We start from the raw sequence: 14240 nt of genomic DNA on the forward strand, positions 1-14240 counted from the left end.
AGTTTTTTTGTCTGGATAATGTACCCACTGGTGAGAGTGTTAGTATTGAAATCCCCCATTGTTATTGTATTTCAGTAGTGTCTGTTTTACAAAACTGGGTCCTCCAACATTAGGTGCATAGAGATTTATAAGCATTATATCTTCTTGATGAATTGATTCTCTGATCAGTACATAGTGACCTTCTTTGTCTCTTTCTGTTTTTGTCTAAAAGTCTGTTTTGTCATATGTAATTATAGCTATGCTTGCTTGCTTAGGGTCTCCACTTGCTTGGAATATCATGTTGTGTATTTTCACTTTCAATCTGTACCTTTACCAGTGAGGTGAGTTTCTTATAGGCAACATATTGTTGATTCTTGCTTTTTAAATCCATTTAGCCAGTTTTGTCTGTTTTAATTAGAGAGCTAAAAACACTTGCATTCAGACTTAATATTGAAAGGTGGACTTGTGCCTGTCATTTTGTTAATTTTCTTCTAGTTTTGTCTTTCTCCCCCTCTCATTTATCTTTGTGCTTTGACAGTTTATTGTATTGATAATGTTTGATTCTTTTCTCTTATTTATCTATGTTTCTACTGAGATTTATACTTTGCCATGCTTTCCTAATGATAGTTAGCTTTCTTCCACTTCTGGGATTAGGTCTCCCTTTATCATCTTTTGTAAAACTGGTCTGATGGTTATGAATTCCCTTAGCTTTTGCTTATCTTGAAAGGTCTTTTGATTTTAAAGGTTAGCCTTACTGGTACAGTTATTTTTGGTCTGTAGGGTTTTTGCTGAAAAAAATCTGCTATTAGTCTAATAGGATTGCCCCTAAATGTGAGTTGGCTCTTGTCTTTTGAAGGATTTAAAATTCTTTCTTTGTCCTGTACTTTTGATTGTCTATAATAGTTTATGGTGGGTATGCTCTGATCATGTCTATTTGTGGTTCTTTGGGCTTCATATACCTAGATGTTCACATATTTATCAAGTTAGGGGTTTTCTGCTATTACTTCCTGCAGTGGATTTTCTATGCCATTAACTTTTATTTCTTTGCTTCAATTATGCAAATGATGAGAACCTTTGATTTTTTAATGGTATAGACATTGATTGCTCTTTTCATTCTTTCTTATTTTTCTTTATTTCTGTTTTAATGTGATCTTTCAAAAGATTTGTCTTTAAACTCTGATAATTCTTTATTCTCCTTGACTTAGTTGGTTTATTGAATCTTTCAACTCAACTTTTAATCTGATTTATTGAGATCTGCATGTCTAATATCAGTTCCTTTTCAAATTCTTTTATATTTCTTTTCAATTCTCTATCTCATTCATACCCTGCATCATCTTTCTAATTTCATTTGACTATTCTCTCTTGGATCCCACTGAGTTTTTTTTTTTTTTTAATGGTATTGGGGATTGAACTTGGGTCCTTGCACTTGTGAGGCAGGTGACAAAACCACTGAGTGAAATCCTCAGCTTGGATCCCACTGAGTTTTTAAAAAAATCATCATTTTGAACTCTTTATCAGGCATTTATTTCATTCACATTGATATCTTTGGAATATGTTGCTGGAGAGTTATGATCTTTGGGAGGGGTCCTATTACCTTGTTTTTTCATATTTCTTGTGTTCCTATGTTGAGATTTGCACATCTGGTGGAATAGATATCTATCTATTTATGGAATGGCCTAAGTCTTAGTAAGAAGCTTTTTTCTGAAGATATTTATTTGATATTGGTTTATGCCGTGTTGAGTTCATTTCCACTTGGGTGCCATAGTATAATCTTTCTATTGCTTCCTTGGCTGTGATTAGTGACTTCAGATATGGTGCATTTTGTATCACAAATAGAGAGACTTATTGTCTCTGCATGTTGTATAAGAATGAGGATACCCTAGCAATTCAGGCAGGCATGGTATAGACTGGAGAGTGTTTATGGTGCATCCTGTGTTACTGCTATAGCAGTAATGGTGCCCCCATTGGGTTTTGGGAGTTTCCATAAGCACTTTTGATATTTGATCTCTTACTTTAAAGGATCTCTGGTATTGGCTGCTTCAGTAGTGGTAAGGGGCCTGAAGCATTTGCTGCCTTATTGGACATGGTGTGGAGTCAGGTGCTTCGTGGAGAGATGTGGGAGCTTGAACCCTTTCTATGACACTCACACCCAGTCTTGTTGACAGTGTGTACATAGCCAAAGCGAGGTTGAGGGTATAACCAATAAAAGGGACTTGTGTAGGTATAGTGGAAGCAAAAGTTGTGTTCTCCTGCTGTTATTGTGGGCATGTCTGTCCAGTAGCAGGATCTCGGAAACTCCTCTAGCCGTGTATGCTTGGGAATGTGGTGATGCCCATCTGATTTTTCAGGTGCAGTGCCCACCAAAGATGGAGTAGGAGTTAATCATGGCTAGAGCCTTATAAAATTCCTTTAGCTGAGGTTCTTACAGAAGTGAGAGTGTAACATGGCCAGTGCTGGTAAAGTTTCTCTTTGACTCTTTTTAGTCTGTATGAGTGGGGAAATACCTGGAGTCATGGTGTTTTTGCTTGAGACCATCCAAGCACATCTCTGTGAACAGGAAGCAATGGAACCTCAGAATTCTTTTGTTAACTTGTTAATGACAGGCTTCCATGCTCAGTGCTGGAAGAAGGGTATGCAGCTATGTGGGCAGTGGACCTCAGTCCTGGCACCCACATGGAACCATACAGGATTTGCCATGTCCCTGGTCTCAGAGGACACACTTCCCCCTGGTTCTTAAGAATGGCGCCCATTGTTCCTCTTATGTTGCAACATTCATTCCCAAGCATGTCTATTAGTGAGGCACTCCACTGAGCCAAATCTGGTTTGTGAAGCAGCCACCTACTGAGACAGTGCAGTGAAATGTCTATGGGATCCAAGAGATGGGAATATGTGGGAGTTTCTGACCCTGAGAGCTGTCCAAACTGAGATAATAGATCCCTTCTCAATTCCTTTGACTCCTGGTTTACAGAATCCTGGGAGTTCTCTGAGAGATTAAAGTGATTTCCTTTTCTAAGGCAGACTACTGTGTGGATTTCAGATTTCTTATCTATTTAGACTCACTTCTGTAAAGGTTGTGAAACTTTCCAATAGCTAGGATTACTAGTACAGTATCTTGATAGAGTTTGCTGGGGCTCTTTCACATTTACCCCACTGAGAGGAGACTCCGCCTCTCCTAGTTGTGGAGTCAGGTGGGCAGGTTCTGGGACATTTCATTTCTCTTGCTGGGAAGTAGGCCTCTGGATTTCACAAGTTTTTCTTCTGTTGAGCTCCAGTGTTCTCCTGTAGTTACCTCAATATGCAGCTATACACCTGTTGCTTTGGTTCCTCTTTTTGGAGGAGCAAGTAAGAGCTGGGTGTCTCTATCTACTCAGCCATCTTCCCGCTCTTCCTTCATAATATTTTATAAGTATTAAGTGAATCAATTCAGGTAAGGGAATTAGTAAGGAATATATGATAGGCTAATATATATTTTTAAATTATGGTAAATATTTGATTCACTGAACTCTTCATAATTCAAATGTGTAGAGCCTTGACATGTGTTTTTGGTAGTGTGATCTTGCATCCCAGTTTTTCCAGGGTGCCCTCAGTTTGCATTTGTTGTGCTGGTATAATTAAGAATAGGCCCTTTGGGTCTGATTATTCTAACCCCTATTGTGATAGTAGGGATTCATATTTTTCCTAGTTATATGGCACCCTGGGTCAAGCCACACCTTTTTTCTTTTTTTTTTTTTGGTACCAGGGATCGAACTCACCAGAACCACTGAGCTAAATCCCTGGCCCCACGACTTTTTTAACTAACTGCTTTATCAAATTTGAAGTGACATGGAAGACTTTACTTTTTTTCCTATTGAGCTTCAGTTCAGTTTGCTGCCTAACACTACAGTTTCCCTTCATGGCAACTGGCAGAACTGAACCTCAAACCAGAATCTTCCTGAGTCCAGAGGCTTTTCCCTTTGGACACTGTACTGTGGTCAACTTTCCATTGCAGAGACAGAATAAAGGAGGAGAGCTTTATCTTGACTCACAGTTTCAGAAGTTTCAGTTTGTGTTTAGTTGGCTCTGAGACAGAGACCTCATGGAGGAAAGGGCATGGCAGGGGAAGGCTGCTCACCTCATGGACTCCAGAATCAGAAAGCAAGGGGAAAGTCAGAGAGGAAGAGGCCGAGAATCAGATAGAGACACCAAACTCGTGTCCCCATGGCCTTCTTCCTTCAACTGGATCCCAGCTCCTAAGAGGCCATTCAACTATGAAATCTACAAAAAGTAAATAAAATAAAATAAAATAAAATGAGCACTGTGGGCATAGTGACCTTGTTTTGTGCACATTCTAGAATGTAGTTTGGCCAGGACAGAAATCAATAAGTTTCCTTAGAGAAGCTAGTTGCTGTCTTGAAATCTTACTCAGCTTTGGCTTCAGTTACTTCTTATTAATAACCGAAGACCTTTATTTTGAATTATTTTCTCTTTCTTCATAGATTTATATTTTCTATTATCAGTGAGTTTAATCTTCATTGTTTTATAAACTTCCAAAAATGATTAGAAGTAGTATCCAGGTGGGCATGGTGACTCAGCCTGTAATCCCAGCCCTCAGGAGGCTGAGGCAGGAGGATTGCTGTGAGTTTGAGACCAGCCTGGGCTACATAGTGAGTTCCAGGTCAGTCTCAACTACATAGTGAGATCCTGTCTCGAAAAAAAAAAAAAAAAAAGTAATATCCAATAATCTTCTGTTGACTCATGAGGAACGCTGAAATACTGCTAAATTATCAGCATTCTCTCTTAGTAAAGAGTAGTCTCTGTAAAGACAGGGATACACAGCTCTGCTTACCGCTGCTCTGAGCACATTTCACATGCACGGCCACATTAACTGACTCTAGCAATGAATTAATGAAGTTCCGCCTCCTTGTTAGCTTTAAGAGCTTTTATTTTATCTTTGTATTTATCACTTGTACTTTACCTCTTTTAAAAGTACAAGATTCTCAAAAAAACAGTTTTTTGCTCTGAAAGAGCAAGTTTACTTCCCATGGCTTTTACTTTTGGAGAGGCTTAGTTAGCTTTGTGAAGATTTAGTCCCTGCCCTTGCTGGTTTTCTCTAACCGAGAGAGTAGAATGACAGCGTCAGTCCACTTCAGGAGCCCAAAACAGCCTCAGAAGCTGCTTGGGTCGAGTGCTTGCATATCGACACTGCCAGCCTCCAAGACAGGAGACCGAGAGCGACTGTCAGAGAGCCTTCATGTGAGCTCCTCAGCGCTTCTCAGAGACGAAAGGCCAAGCCCATGATTTGCTTTATGCCTCTCCTGCAGACAGTCTTGGGATGTCAGTAGCAGGTTGCTTTGGAGAATCTTATTTCTATTTATAATTCTCACCTGAAAGTACAGCAGTGCTTGACTTAAGTATTGTCATATGTGCAGTTATTTTGTAGTTATATATTTAAAACTTCACCTGCAGTACTGAGAGTAACATTAATTGGAGAAAGATACAATGTATGTAGAGAACATCCTAAATTGGCACCGGGTTCTTTTTTATTTAAAATATTTCAAAGTTCTTTGCTTAAGAAACTTAGTTTTGTTAGGAGCAAAAGATTCTTAAATTTAGTGTAAAACCTGAAAAAAATGTGATGGGGCCTACTTAGAAGCCAGATCAACAGTGTCATCTAGTGGAAACTACCTTGAATTGGTGACCAAGAAATTCTTTTCTGTCCAGTGATTTACATAGAGTATAAAAATATTTCTCAACATTTTAAAACTTAGGGTTTATAGAGTTAGTGGGAGTTCTTCCTTCTACAAACATGGCAAAGACTGGCATTTTTAGAAGGCCCCTCAGTGTTTAATTTTTAAAACCTATAGTAACATTGAAAACCACAATTATAATTTTTTTTCTTTTTTTGGTACTGGGGATAGAACCCATGACCTTCTGCTTGTGAGGCAGGCGGTGGCACCACTGAGCTAAATCCTCAGCCCCACAATTATAATTTCAAAAAGATTACATGAATTTTTTCATGTGCAGCACTTTTCTAGTAAAACCTGGGATTGTTGATTAAACTCAATAAATCTATAACATAAATAGAGTAGGCTGATACTGGTATGCCAAAACATGGCAAAAAATATGATTAGATAATATTCTTGCTTTTTATGCAGTAATAATTATTGTGATCCTATTTGTCTGCTACTGTAAAAAATTTCTTCTAGGGCTGGGGATTTAGCTCACTGGTGCCTGCCTCACAAGTGCAAGGTCCTGAGTTCAATCCCCGGTACCAAAAAAAAAAAAGAATTTCTTCTAGCAATTACCAAATTTTGATGGATCCAGTTGGAAAAAATAATATCTACCTATTTATTAGTTTTAAGACCATAATAACAAAATGTTTGTAATTTTGAACTTTCCAGAATAATTATATTTGAAAACCTCAGTGGTGCCGGGGATTTAGCTCAGTGGTGTCGCCATCTGTCTCGCAAGCTCAAAGTCCTGAGTTCAATCCCCATTACCTATCTCCACAAAAAAGAAAATCTCAGCATCTGAAAAAAATGTTCTATCTTACCAACACATATTAGTTTATAGCAAGTATGACCCACTGTCCAATTTTATCAGCCTTTTGATAATTCCAAACTCACACTGGAGCTAATTGAAAGTAGTTCATGAGTTGCTACATATATGTCATGTCAAATCGATGTTTTTGTAGAAGTCATAATTCTTTATTACCCTGTTATGCAGCTTTCTTTTTCTAGTTATAAAAGCAATAAATGTCCATGATAAAAATTCAGCTGTTAAATCATTCTCTAGAAACTTGGTCTCTGGCAGTAATCTGTGAATAGCCTGGTGTATTATTTTCGGTTGCTGTGTTTGTTAGTGAATTTTTCCCCTTTTCAATGGACTACAAGAAGGGACACACCGTCTTCATTTCTCTCTGAGACACCTTCTTCCAGGGAATTTGCTGGCAATTTGTCTTATTGGTCTGCTAAGATAATTGGTAATACCATTATCATAGTTGGGAAACTTGGCTTTTCATTCCTGGTTTTACTGTTTCTCTCTTCCTATGTGTTCAGTTTCCTAAGGCCTTCATAACAGCACACGTTTGTGTAGTGCTATGCAGATTTCCTGGCACATTCAGATACATGTCCAGCTTACTAGAAAGACTGCAGAAAGCTTAGACTTTGCCCGAGTTAGCCAATATGTGGCTAAGGCTTGACTCGCATCCCTTTTGCTCTCACATATCCCAGGTAAACTCCTCTGGTCTCATGACTTTAATACCATCTGTATTCTGGTGCCTCTCCAGATGTGACTTTTCTGACCTTTAGACTTGCTTAGCCGGCAGTCTGTTTTTTTGTTTTGTTTTTAACAGCTCTACCTCTGCAGCATCTCACATATGACTTAATGAGGAACTCCTCACTCTCACCACTTCCCCAAAGACCTCTCTCTATTTTAGCTGATGGCATCACTGGCTACCCATTTGCTCAGCTAAAAGCCTTGGCATAATCCTCAGTTTCTCTGTCCCTCAACTTAACTGCTTTCCCACAGGCTCCTTTTATTTTGGTAGTACTGGGAATCAAACATCGGCAAGCACACTCTCACTGAGCTACCTACCCAGACTTTTTTAAAGCTTACTTTTGTCTTACTTGGGCTAATGCAACACCTTTCCAGCTGATTTTTGTGCTTCCTCTTTGTCCTTCATTCCCATTAATGCTTTCATATCACCTTGTTTATCTTTTCACTATTTGTAACACTATCTGGTGTTGCTTATTTATGGGTTTGTTATTTGTCTTACGCTCTTTCTGGAATATAAGGAGAACGGCAGAAAACACATTGTCACCCTGCGTCCTGTGACAAGTAGATTTCACAGGCAGTGGGTGCATGAGTGAATGAGCAAATGAAAGAAAGGAAGTTCAGTGCTCTTTCAGTTAGGGATTCAGGAAAAAGTATTCCTTTGCTGGTTTTCTCACAGTTCTTGGAAAACTATTATTTATTGATTGCTCTTGAGATTGATATTAGAGTCTTGTGATTTTAAATATGTAGTATCATTTGGGCCTTGGTACATGCATCTCATGCTCCCTAAGATCTTTCTGAGAGGTTTTCTGCAGAAATTGGAAAAGAAAACCAATTATAGCACTTTATTAGAGAAGCCTGGCCTGCCAAATGAGTAGGAAGAAACTTCGGCTGGGTGAGAGCGGCATTTAATGTGTGGTTCAGCACTGATACAAAAGAGTACAAAAGGGTCGAATGCAAAAACATCAGTATTGGCTTTGGACTACCTTTCTAGTAAGTAAGGTTAACTCTGAATAAAAGAGAAATTGATATTGGGCTGATTAATACATTTTTAAAACAGAACTTAAAATAAAACCCAATGATCCAGCCATATTATATTTTTTTAAAAAAATCAATGATTCTATTATGAAACAGAAAACAAAGTGAGTGAAGAGTAAGGAGAGGAATTTATATCTAGTGTCATGGAAATTTTATTTTTGTATCAGCAAGATCTGGGATTTGACTCTAGTCATGACACTAGCTAGCCACACATCTTCGGCTATGTTGCCTCTGGAATCTAGACTTTGTTGTTGATGCTTTCGAATGATCACTTGAAATGTATCTTGTGAAAGACTTCTTAAAGTATAATGCACAATAAATGTGTAAGGTATTATCCTGATTATCATTATCTCATTATTCCAATATGCAGATCCAGGATTTCATTCTCTGGCTGTTTTCAGCTTTGGGGGCCTCACAGCTCCAGTGACTACACAGAGATTCATAAAACAATCCAAAGAGCTTTAAATGACTCTTCTGGAAAGTTACTCTTCGTGTATAATTGATTACTTATGGATAGGTGAGATTAACAACAATAATAAAAATATTTTATATAGTACCATCTATGAGGCTTTGTGGTTTTCCAGTTTTGTTTTGTTTTGAGTCAGGGCCATATAGTCCAAGCTGGCTTTAAGCTGGCCAAGTAGCCCAGTCTGCCCAAGAACTCACCATCCTCCGTCCTCAGCCTCCCAAGTGCTGGGATTACAGGCTTGCACCACCATACTTCACGCTTGTATCTGTATTATAAACTTGCAAGTATCTTCTAGGGTCTGAGAGTGAAATCTTGTTTTTTCTCTCATTGAGTTTATTGGTACATTTTAGGTGTACTGTACAGTTACATTCATCATTGGGATCTTGTACCTTTACATGACAGGTCTTGGTTCTTATTTTTCCCCCTTGTCCCTGCCCTCCCTTCATCCCCTCCTCCCTTCCTATTTACAAATACTGTATTGCTGGGCGTGGTGGTACACACCTGTAATCCCAGCACTCAGGAGGCGGAGGCAGGAGGATCATTTTGAGTTCGAGACCAGCCTGGGCTACACAGTGAGTTCCAGGTCAGTGTCATCTACATAGTAAGACCCTGCCTCAAAAAATGAAACAAAAAAAAAAATGAAAAAAAAAACCAAATACTTTATTTCCATTTCTTCATTTTCTCATATTTTTTTCTTTTCCCTTATTCCCTTTCCCCTGCCCTTCCCACTTGCCTACGCCTTTAGCCCTTTTCTTCCTATTTCACATTGTCAGTTATACTGTTAGGATCTTACGTACCATTATAGTTTGTGAAATCTTCTTTGGATGTATGAAAAGGAGAGAGCACAAAGGCTTGCAGTTCAGCGCCTGCAAATGATACCTTTGCAACCATTTGTTCTTGACAGTTGTCTAGTACCCTTTTTCAAAGCCAGATTGTTGATATGCTTTAATACTGTTAGTATTCCTTAAGATTGGGTAAGGCAGAAAAATGAACCTGAGCAGTGTCATTGCATACATTTAAATGAGTTCTGTGTTCAGCTCTGAGAGGGATATTTTTAAGTATTCTGGAGAAAAGTAATTTTTAAAAATATTTCAAGCAGATTGTTTTGTTCTAGAAATATTGAAGATATAATATGTGAATCATATTTGGGTTTTACAGCAGGATATTGAACTTCACAGTGAAAGTGATTCCATAGTTGTTTTAAAACCCAAAGAGAGGTTTATAAAACCAGCAGACAGAAACTGAAACTCACTTGGAGAGGAAAATGATACAAGAATGGAAACACTGACTAAATAACTTTAGACCATTTTTCTCAATAGAGGTTTATCCTTTAAAGGCAGATAGATCATTAAAAATTAAAATTGTGCTTAAAAGTCTCTATCAGAATAACTCAATAAAATGAGTGTTGAGTCAGTCATATGTATCTGTTTCTCTCTGTAAATTATGGTTTTGGAGTGACTTTCCAAATCCAAAATAGTAAATTTGCTTAATATTTTTAAATTCATATTTTCCAGACAATGCACCTTAGTAAATCACTAAAAATAAGTTTCCACTTACTTAGTTCAATTAAGTACTCCTGAAGGTGAGGAAAGTGGGCCCTTTTGGCGTGGAGGTTCGGCTGACTAGGGAAGGTGAGGAGAGGATCAAAGAAACATTATTCTTTGCATTTGTGGCTTTGCATTTCTCTTTCCCTCCTGCAATGCATTTCCCATCCGGAGCCATCTGGTAAAGTCATACTAATGTTTTCAACATCCATTTCCAGCATCCTCTTCTCTGTGATGTCTTTACTAACATCTCCAGGTAGAGAGTTGCTTCTTTCTCCTGCTGTCTTATTCGAGCCTCTTTCATTGCATGTAGCACATCATAGATACATTGTTTCCATCATATTGATGTCTCTGGTGCCTACTTCAGTGCTTGATATTTTGTAGGAGCTTCGTAAGTGTTTCTGAATGACCAAATAAAAAGGTGTGTGGGAGTTCCCGATCACTGCATGACACGGATACTGCAGATAGACATGTGCTTCCTGGTCTCATCCTTCCTGGGGCAAGGCAGGGGTGGTGGGACAGATGCCACCCCGAAGATGAGCAGATGGCTGGCTGACTACTGAATAAGTCCGCACAGGCTCCCTGGCCCTGTGCCTTGTTCTGTGGAGAAGCTACAGAGGGGTAAGGTACACTGTATCTGTTTTTTTTGGGGGGGTGTTATCAGTTAGGTTGAAAGGCATAACTTACATAATATGAGCCACTTCAAGGGAAATTGTAATCTCAGTTATAAGACAATGCTCTGTATAAGGGTGCCAGAGAAGTTGGAGAGCCATCTGAGTTGAATGAGTTGGGAAGGCTTCCTCATAGAACCACAAGTTAATTTGGGCTCATCCATATTGACTGAAGGAATGGCTGAGCAGATGGAGAACCATGGTTTATGTAGGATTTGAATAGTGGACTGTGGTTATTGGCTTGTGGAGCACAGTTTACTCTGTGGACCAGAGACTCTTCGTATACCCATAGGCAGGCTTGAGGAATGCTTTGAACCCCTGGAATTATTTGCAAAATGCTGTATGTAGTATATGGACAGTTTTCCAGAGAGAAATGGTTTAGCTTTAAAAGATGTAGATCTTTAAAATTTTCAAAGAATTTTAAATTTTGTAATTTTAATTAAGAATGGGCAGTATGGTCATTTGTCTCTTCCTAGGGTCTTGAAGAAAAAAGGACTCAGAGGAAAAGGTCTTTTCCTAAGGTCTTGGAGGAAAAAGAAAGAATTCAGAGACAGGCAAAGGAAGGGGAAGAAAGAGGATGGAGATTAAAGCTGGTGCTTGAAAGATCAAAATAATGTAGGTATAAATACTTACTAAATGACATTTCTCTGAAAGTGAATCATAGCCATGAATTATCTTTAGCTGATTATCATGCAGTTGCTTAAGCAGTGGAGGTTATGATTTGGGGGCCAACACTACTTATTTAAGAGGAACTAAGGTGAATGAAAATGCATCTCATTATTGCCTAAATTAAAATGTACTAGGCCATCGCTCAAGCACCGGGAGGTAGCCTGGGCCCCGATCCACCGCGGGAAGGAGAGCCATGTCTGCTCCCGACCCAGCCGCCATCGCTCCAGTGCCAGGAAGGTAGCCCCACGGGTGCCCCTGAACCCCCATTAGAAACCCCCACACACACACACTCTCAGACCTCCTGACTGTGCCAGTCTTTGGACCCACTCTGAAGAGGCAGAGGTGGTCATCAAGGGTATTTTTCTGAGTTCCCAATTTTGAACATCTTTAAAGAAAGGGCGTGGGAAACCTGTAATAGAATGTTGTGGAGTTCAACCATTCAGAAGATTGGGGAACTCAATCTGGGCCTTGCAGCCCGAGGTCAGTCAGCATCATGGGATTGATCCATCAGCTAACTGAGATCAGAGGTCTTGCATCCTCGCTCTGTCTGAGCCATTAAATGGTAAGTACACTATATTGAAATTTTGTTCACTGCAGACATGTTCTGGACTGCTTCTTGATTTCAATTTAATTCAAATGATTTAAGGGTGATAGACTAGTGACTACCACAGGTGGTCACTTTCCAAGTTGTGCTTGATCTTAATGTGTTGCTGATTGTATCAGTTGGGATAAAGTATTGAGGCTGATTTGATGAGCTGTTTTCTCTGATGTTATGAAGATGAGAATGTCTGTGGGTCGTTAGAGACACAGAAGCTAGGGCACAACTATATCAGGAAGATTTGGGTGATAATCCAGAGATTAAACCAAGGACAGTCCGACAACAAAAATAAAAATGAGAAAACACTTAAGCAAGACACAAGGCAGACTTCCAGTTTACCAATGGCAAACAGTAGGGCAAATAAAGATGAAAAGGCCTGTAGTGAACCACCAGGACACCCTGAACTCAAAGCACAGGAAGTAACAAAACAGATCAATCAGGCTCTAGAAAAATTCAAAACAGAAATAATTTCCCAGATAACCATAGAGACAGTGAGCAAAATGGAAGTCGTGATTCGAGACTGTAGAGCAAAAACTGATAAAAAAATAGATGAGCTAAGGACCATGATAGAAGCCATGAAGGCCCAGCACAAGAAAGAAATGGAAAAAATCCACGCCCAACATAGGAAAGAAATGGAATCCATAAAACAGATTCAAACAGATATCCAGGAGATTAAACACTCCATAGAAAGTGTATGCAACAAAATAAAAGAATGCGAAGATAGACTCTCAGATATAGAAGATAAGATTGCAGTCAGTGACCATGAAAAGAGAGGTCTCTTAAAAACAGTAAGGGATCATAAGAAATCGATCCAACAACTCCTAGATGATGCAAAGAAGAATAACATAAGACTGATAGGAATACATGAAGTAGCAGGAGAAAATACAAATGACTTAAAAAAGCTGTTCACAGAATTAATGACAGAAAACTTCCCAAACAGAGGGAAAGAATTTGACATTCAGATAACTGAGGTACATAGGACCCCAACTAGCTACAATAAAAAAAAAATCTACACCTAGACATATAATAATCAAGATCCCAGAAACCCAACAGAAGAACAAAATACTACAGGCAGTAAGAGAAAAGAAACAAATCACATGCAAAGGAAAGCCCATCAGAATCACAGCAGACTTTTCAACACAAACCCTTGGAGCAAGGAGAGCCTGGAATGAGATATTTCAAGTACTAAAAGAGAACAACCTCCAACTTAGACTGATGTATCCTGCAAAACTATCTTTCAAAATGGATGGGGAAATAAGACACTTCCATGACAAAGAACACCTGAGAAACTACATGAATACCAAACCAGCACTACAAGCAATTCTAAACAATATCCTAGAAAAAGACAATGAAGGCAACAACACCATGAGGCCCAACAGAGCAAATCAAATAGGCAAGGCAAGAAACTAAAAGGAGAAGGTGAAAAAGTAAAAAGAGTCAACAAAAGGAGAATAACATGACAATAATCAGTACGTATCAGTTATAACCATCAATGTCAATGGCCTCAACTCACCAATCAAGAGAAATAGACTGGCAAAATGGAAAAAGAAGCAAAATCCCACAATATGTTGTATACAAGAAACACACCTAGTGCAAAAAGGAGCCCACAGACTGAAAGTGAGTAGGATAGAAAACAATTCTCCATGTGACGGGAGCCCAGAAAAAAACAGGGGTAGCAATCTTATTTGCAGACAAAGCAAATTTCAAACCAAAACCGATTCTAGTATTATTGATGTAGGACGGTACTGTATCATACCTCTGTGAATGTAAAATATCTTGTACCTGCTTGATGATACATAGTAGTGACCGTGCTTTATCAGAGCTATATTTAATGATATTACTCTAGAATGTTCTCTTTACAGATAATGATTAAGACGCTAATTTAAAAAAATGGTGCCAGGTACCACAACAGCAACAGAACTTTGCTGTTTTCTGGATATTATTCTTTTCTTTGTTTTTTTGTTTGTTTGTTTGTTTGTTTGTTTAATGGAATGTGCTGAATGTCTATAATTTTGTTC

General features: G+C 38.7%; 1 protein-coding gene across 3 annotated transcripts in view; it reads left to right on the plus strand.

Moving 5' to 3' along the window:
• The window catches only part of Rgl1 (ral guanine nucleotide dissociation stimulator like 1), a 260886-nt gene that overhangs the window by 39590 nt on the left and 207056 nt on the right, over window positions 1–14240 (plus strand). For 2 of the 3 annotated variants that reach the window (XM_033762134.1, XM_010640562.2), the window contains exon 1: window positions 11432–11570. The exons of the other annotated variant lie outside the window; for it this stretch is intronic. The gene's annotated coding sequence lies outside the window, so the exon portion shown is untranslated. Of the gene's footprint in view, window positions 1–11431; window positions 11571–14240 lie in introns of those variants that run through there. 3 annotated transcript variants of the gene reach the window in all.

The sequence above is a fragment of the Fukomys damarensis genome, unplaced genomic scaffold (assembly GCF_012274545.1).
Source record: "Fukomys damarensis isolate Sample0158 unplaced genomic scaffold, DMR_v1.0_HiC HiC_scaffold_11, whole genome shotgun sequence".
NCBI classification, from domain to species: domain Eukaryota; kingdom Metazoa; phylum Chordata; class Mammalia; order Rodentia; family Bathyergidae; genus Fukomys; species Fukomys damarensis.